Source organism: Sinocyclocheilus anshuiensis, unplaced genomic scaffold (assembly GCF_001515605.1).
Source record: "Sinocyclocheilus anshuiensis isolate Anshui unplaced genomic scaffold, SAMN03320099.WGS_v1.1 scaffold1626, whole genome shotgun sequence".
Classification (NCBI taxonomy): Eukaryota; Metazoa; Chordata; class Actinopteri; order Cypriniformes; family Cyprinidae; genus Sinocyclocheilus; species Sinocyclocheilus anshuiensis.
Window position 1 is genome coordinate 835,537 of NW_015547254.1, and position 7,423 is coordinate 842,959.

Consider the following 7,423-nt stretch of genomic DNA (forward strand, 5'->3'; position numbering starts at 1 on the left):
ATTCAACTTTATTCCGTTGAAGTTTATTTCACTTTGGAACTCCAATTCACGGATTTGCGCTACTGTATTCACACACAGACGAAACTTACTAGAGAAGTGTGAAGTGTGACATAATATACCTCTGTAAATAAATACAATTTAAATTCTCGTCTCGCGCACTTTTAATGCCTTTTGAATGTAACGTGTGTGTTCCCTTGGAACTGGAATCATGGCGGAATATCATGTGAAGTCCACTTTGCAGGGCACTTATGGTCGAATAAGACAACACTTGAATGCTGCCTGAACAAGAGACCTCCTTACTGAAGTGAAAGTGTTGGCTGGTGTCACTATCTCGCGAACGCGCAGGCGGATCTCCACCAAATTCGGGGGATCCCTTCAGCTCGAGGAGCTCTTTCGAACGCCACCCTCCGCGTGTCGGTAGCCCCCCGGGATCACTAGATCGGTCGGTGCCGGACCGCGAATTTAACCGCCCATAACTCCCGAACCCCGGGGGCTATCAACGCAGGGGTGGTCTGGTCTCATTCGAAAGAGGGCCTCGAAACGCACACTCGATTCGCGTTCTAGAGGGTTCCTTGAGCTGAAGGGATCCCCCGAATTTGGTGCGGATCTGCCGCGCCGTTACGGAGATATGGCCGTTCAAGACTTAAGTAGCAAACAATGGAGCCCGCTCTGCTGCACAAACTAAGTAATTACACCATTTCAAGCATTTTATCTGCTTTATATGTTCTGTAAAAAAAACTGTTCATATCGGCGGCATATTCGCCGATACCGATATATCGGCGACAGGCTCATATCGGCCGATAATATCGGCAAAACGATATATCGGTCGGGCTCTAGGGCCTCGAAACGCACACTCGATTCGCGTTCTAGAGGGTTCCTTGAGCTGAAGGGATCCCCCGAATTTGGTGCGGATCTGCCGCGCCGTTACGGAGATATGGCCGTTCAAGACTTAAGTAGCAAACAATGGAGCCCGCTCTGCTGCACAAACTAAGTAATTACACCATTTCAAGCATTTTATCTGCTTTATATGTTCTGTAAAAAAAACTGTTCATATCGGCGGCATATTCGCCGATACCGATATATCGGCGACAGGCTCATATCGGCCGATAATATCGGCTAAACGATATATCGGTCGGGCTCTATACCATGGTTGTCTAAAAGTGCTAAAAGTCCTATACCATAAAACAGCGATCTCAAAACTCGGTCCTGGAGGGCCGGTGTCCTGCAGAGTTTAGCTCCAACTTGCCTCAACACACCTGCCTGGAAGTTTCAAATATACCAAGTAAGACCTTAATTAGCTGGTTCAGGTGTGTTTTATCAGGGTTGGAGCTAAACTCTGCAGGACACTGGCCCTCCAGGACTGAGTTTGGTGACCCCTGCCATAAAAAATTAACAGTGAATAGCAAACATTCCTGTCTCTGTTTGTTCAGGGTCATTATCAAAATGTGGTGACAAATCTGTCCCTTGACTTTTCAGTCATGAAAAAGAATTAAAATAGTCAAGAAACTCTATGTAAAAGACAAAAATGTATGTTTATTAAAAAATATTAAATTAACGCTTTTGACATATATTTATTTGTTTATTTATTATGGTTACGTTGTAACATATAACATATAAATAAGTCATTAATAACACATGTACATATAATTTATTTATTTTTTGTTGTTGGTATTCTCAATGTTAAAACTTGTATTTTGAAAATATGAAGTTGTGTAAAAGTATTTCCAAGGTCAAAGTTCACAGTAAGAAGAAGCTGTTCACATGTGGACGTAGCAATTTACACATTTACTATGTTTTTTAATTAGTTCTTTTAAACATGTCATTGGTTTTACATTGTTTAATGTTGTGAAAGATTTTAACTAAAAAAGTAATAATTTATTCATTAAAGTCTGACGGAGTTAAGTATTTTGAGATGACATCGACACCAACTAAGCTTCATTTTTTTAATTAGAGTTACAACCCTTTCTTGTGTGAAATAAAATAATAAACTAAAGAATACAAGTCAGGTTTTCCTTATTACTAGCAATAATGTCAAAATGAAATAATTATTATCAGCTTATATGGAGAAAAATTAACATTATTTTAAAAAATTTGAAAAAATAGCTTTTTTTTAAATGCTGTGACTTTTCAGTATTCTGGTGATGAGCTAAACTATCTGCTAAAAGTTCCCTTTAAAGCCAGTGATGCATATTAACTTTCATGCTAATTAGGGGGCCTAATGGTTAGAGTCGGACTCGTAACCCAAAGGTCGTGGGTTCGAGTCTCGGCACCGGCAGGGATTGTAGTTGGGGGGGAGTGAATAACCAGCGGTCTCTTCCACCCTCAATACCACGACTGAGGTAAGACCCTTAAGCAAGGCACCGAACCCCCAACTGCTCCCCAGGCGCCGCAGCATTGGCTGCCCACTGCTCCGGGTCTCAGCCCTCAAATCAGACCTCATCCATTCCAGCAGATCTATTCAACACCACACCATCCTCCACCGTCAATGCCCTTGGTATAATGCATTCTATCTATCTGTGTTCACGGTGTGTGTGTGTGTTCACTACTGTGTGTGTGCACTTGGATGGGTTAAATGCAGAGCACAAATTCCGAGTATGGGTCACCATACTTAAACTACTCGTCACGTCACTTTTCACTTCAATTTCACACTAATTAAATAATAAAAGCATTGGTATTAAATAAACCACTGAGGATCTATTTTATGTGGATCAATCCTCTCAATGTGGCATCAATATCAGAAGTATCAATATTTGATCAGCCCATCCCTACTTTCCACATGCTCACGTGTGGCCGCTCCACCAGACGTTTGGAAACCCATTACCTACAGAGCCGCGCCTAGATTTGTTGTGCCCTCGGCGTGACATGTTGTTCCCGTTGCCAAGGTGACCCACAGGTCCTGGTGGCCCCGAAGAGGAATGAGGGGGTGCACTCGCAGCTTGGGTCGCTATGGCGATGGAAAAGGGTGAATGAGGAATGAAAGCCTCTTACAGGCACAGTGACCAGGGAGGGTAATCCTCTTTCTGTCGGCTCTGCAACTTCACCTGTATCTAATCCTGACCGGGCTTTATCCCAGAGCGCAGGTGAGATCGTTCACTTACACCACCAGGCACGTCAGCCACCCGCGACCTCATGCACAATCCATGCAAGCGTCTCAGTCTAACCCCTGGCTTACTAACTAACACCCACACCAGAAGGACTGTTATTTCTGTTATGCATGCATGCATTTTGGTCCATCCCTTGATGCATGCTAGGAGTGGGCGATACGACCAAAATCTTATTTCACTTTATGAGAAACTGATGATCGTTAATGATGTATATCAATATAGAGTTATTTTTGTTATTTTATTTTTGCTATTAAAAAAGAACAAAGGAGCAAATTACAAACAATAGGACAAATACAATAGCGCAAACATACAAATTAAATTTAAATTAGATTTTTATTTAACATGGAGTAAGAAATAACTGAAATTGAATTGAAATTGAATAATTAAATGTAAAAATAAATATAAATTGTTTCTTATTAAAACTACAAGTTAGTCAAGTTCAGTCAAGAGCATAACATTTTTTTAGTTACTTTCTCTTTTTCTTTTGTTGTTTGATTAACTTTATTGACACAGATGGCAGCAAGTTTATTAGGCTGCTGACACTTTAAAGTAATACTTCACTCAAAAATTAGCTGTTTGGACTCTCATTCTGACGGCACCCATTCACTGCAGATGATCCATTAGTGAGGAAGTGATGTAATGCTAAATTTCTCCAAATTTGTTCTGATGAAGAAACAAACACATCTACATCTTGAATGGCCTGAGGGTAAGTACAGTTTCGCAAATTTTCATTTTGGGGTGAACTATTCCTTTAAGACCTCATGCACGGATCCAATGTATTGATACACATATGATTTTCTCCCAACTGATTATGTTCACTTAAACATACATAACTGTTTACATAAATACTCTTCTCAATGGGCATTTTGACATAAATGTGTGTGTATTTGACCATTCAAGCATTCAATAACTCTTTTTAACATCAAGCAGTTCTCGCTCTATTTTCTCATTCAAACATATTTCTTTAACACACTAACATATAACGCAATATCTCTACGAATACACACTTGAAATCATCGCCACAATATATAGCGTCATACCGCCCAGCCCTAATGCATGCCATGTCTGTGTGCATGTGATGAAAGAGTGCAGAGAACTTTAGCTTTATTAGTCTATCCATGCAGTGTGGGCTGAAAGAAGGGGTGGCTTCATGCACCTGTGAGGCTCCAAGCAGTAGCGGGAGGCAGCGGCCCGCTTGGGGAGGGCACTCACTTTTCTCAAACCGGTCTGCCAGGCGGGGGCAAATGTTGGAGCCCACGGGCTGGTCCTGCCGGAGGGGGGAGTCCTGGCTAAGAGGGGTCAACACTAACTGTTCTGGAGGAGCCCAACAAGGGTTGCCATAAGAAAAAAACAGCACAAGATATCAAGTCAGTAAGACCACAGAGCAAAACACTCTTAAAAATGTACCGTTAAAATAAACCGTTACTATTTGAAAGAACTCTTTCTCAATAGAAAGCATTTTTTTTACATTGTCAAGGGGCGCGTGACATGTCAAAAAGATTCTTGTTGATTATAAAAGGTTATTTGATCAAATATATTATCTTTAGCTTGTTGGCTTCCACTCATCACCTTTAAATTAATAATGTCTCACATTACAACACAAAGCAAGTCAATTTTTCTCTGTCTAACATTATAAACCACTCTGTTACATGAAATGAAAAAGCAATGTTTTAAATGTGTGCTATCTTTCCCCTTAAAACGTCTCTCAATTTGAAATAGTTGTGTATAATAATAATTTTAAAATAATAAAAAAAAAGCTTAATATGAGAATAATTCAAACTGGATTTATAATTACCTGAGTGAGCAGACTTGTGCTAATGTAAACTAAACTAAATTAAATTAAATTAAATTAAATTAAATTAAATTAAATGTTGAGTTAATATGTATTTTTCTCCTATCATCTTTCCACAATGCTGAATCTGTATAATGTAGATGACTATAATTTACAAAACATTGTTTTAATCAGGTGAGGAATAGTTACAAACACCAGCTCTAATGGCTAATGTTTAGTAGTATTTCAAGCAATGAATGACTTAAGCAGTCAATTGTTTCATGTATTCCTTTTGCCTTCATTAGCTTAATGTAGTTCTATTCAATTAATTATTTTAAAAGAAGAAGCATCGTTTGACAAAGCGTTTGTAGAAGTAGAACCCTTAAACAGTGTTTCTAAGGTAACCCTCCTGGCATTCAGACATGAGAAAAATGTGACAAAAAGTATAATGCGTGTTTATTTTATATACAGCTTTATATTTTGATGTAAATACAAAAAAAAAAAACTTATCTGCAGTCCATCAGTTTAGTGTGATATATATTAAAGGTCCCATGGCATGAAAATTTCACTTTTAGAGGTTTTTTAACATTAATATGAGTTCCCCTAGCCTGCCTATGGTCCCCCAGTGGCTAGAAATGGCGATAGGTGTAAACCGAGCCCTGGGTATCCTGCTTTGCCTTTGAGAAAATGAAAGCTCAGATGGCCCAATCTGGAATCTTCCCTTTATGTCGTCATACGGGGAAAGGTTACCTCCCCTTTCTCTGCTTTGCCCGCCCAGAGAATTTGGCCCGCCCATGAGAAAATGAGCTACTACCGTGCGAGGCGAGCACAATATTTTTTTTTCCTCGAGAGACATCATGGCTTGCAAACGAGCGAAGCATGGCAGTTGCCCCGCCTCTCTCCTCCTCATTAGCATTTAAAGCTACAGACACAGAAATGGCACGTCCTAAGGAAAGCTCATTGTGGGACTGGCTCGTAGTGGCTGAAATTCTGCACCAAGGCTGAATTTCGGGAAAGAGACTTCAGATACAGTACTAGGGATCACTTAGGCCTATATAAAAGCATCCAAAAAGCAGCATGTCATGGGACCTTTAATATTTATTTACATTTTAAGAAGTCAATAAAATAGATCAGTTTCCTACCATGAGTGATGAGTTTACAGTTGCTGCCCCCATGTGGCCTTTAAAAGTGATGCGCAGAAACACTGAACAGTGCGGATGATCACTAAAACAGGGCTCTTTGATGAAACCCAACCCAAACGTTACATCAGAGGGTTATCTTTTGTCAAATGACTGTTAAAACGGCACACTCTAATCACACCATGTATTCAGAAGCACTTGATTTGACATGCATGTTATTTTGCTTCTGCTCCAACTTGTACATGAACGAACAAAGTGGAAGGAAAACATCTATCAGTCATCTGTTGAGGTGAGCAGAACTGAGAGGACTTACAATCACAGCAAACTGCTTTCTTTGATGAATGGCTTCTGAAAGATAATTCTTCAAGGCATATAATAAATCACACAGCCCAAATGCAACGTTACCGAGGGTATCCAACTGATAAGAAAACCCAGAGTCACACGTTTCATTACAAGTTAGGTTACCAACAATATGGCCCCTGCATGCTAATTCCGGAACATGCTGGGTCAGAGCAGGCCAAACAAACGCTCAGTGTAATCCACAATGCATATGTGTCAGTTTGTCAAAAAGACTCCACCCTCAGTGTCATCACCCCACAAAGCCCTGCCGATTAAACATATGCTGGAACAGACCTGCTGCCAAAAAGCTCTGCAATCTCCCAAACCTGCCACCAACATTCAAATCTCAAGAGCCGTGTACAGTACATGCGAGGTACTCTTGGCCCGTTTGGTGCATACTTTGAAACCTAACAGGCAGTACACTGATGTCTGAAGAATGATATATAAGCTTTTCCTAAGATTTGTAATAATAATAATAATAATTCTCTTAATAGCTCATTTCCATTCAGAGCAGAGCCTTTAAAAGGCTGCAGTGATGCAGTAAGTGATTTTCTTTCAGTGGTTTGCAGTCTTTTGATTTTGAACCTACATTGCATGGATTTGGAAATCAATGCTTTCTTGCATAAAACAGACCTTATTGCTAAAATCCAAAACAGATTCTTAGAAATATCAAGTGGATCTTTTCATTTTTCCCATATATTGCATGCATTTGAAGCTTACACGCTACGCTTTCACTTTCAATCACTTTCAGTTTTTGTTTCATGCTGTTTAATTTGTAATTTGTTTCAATAGTTTTTTCCCCCAGTGTATATTGCATACATTTGAAAACAATAATTTAAAAGGACCTTAAAAATATTTTTACTAATAAATATTAAGGAAGGTCCTTTTAAGGTATATTGCTTGAAGTTAATGCTAAAAATGTTTTCATCATTATAACATTTGTAATTTCTGACATTTCTGAATTTATGAAAACCGTAGGCTACATCACCCTAGTAACCCCTTTGTTTACACAGCGAAAATGACAGGTCACCTACAAGAGACCTGTGTGTGTGTGTGTGTGTGTGTGTGTG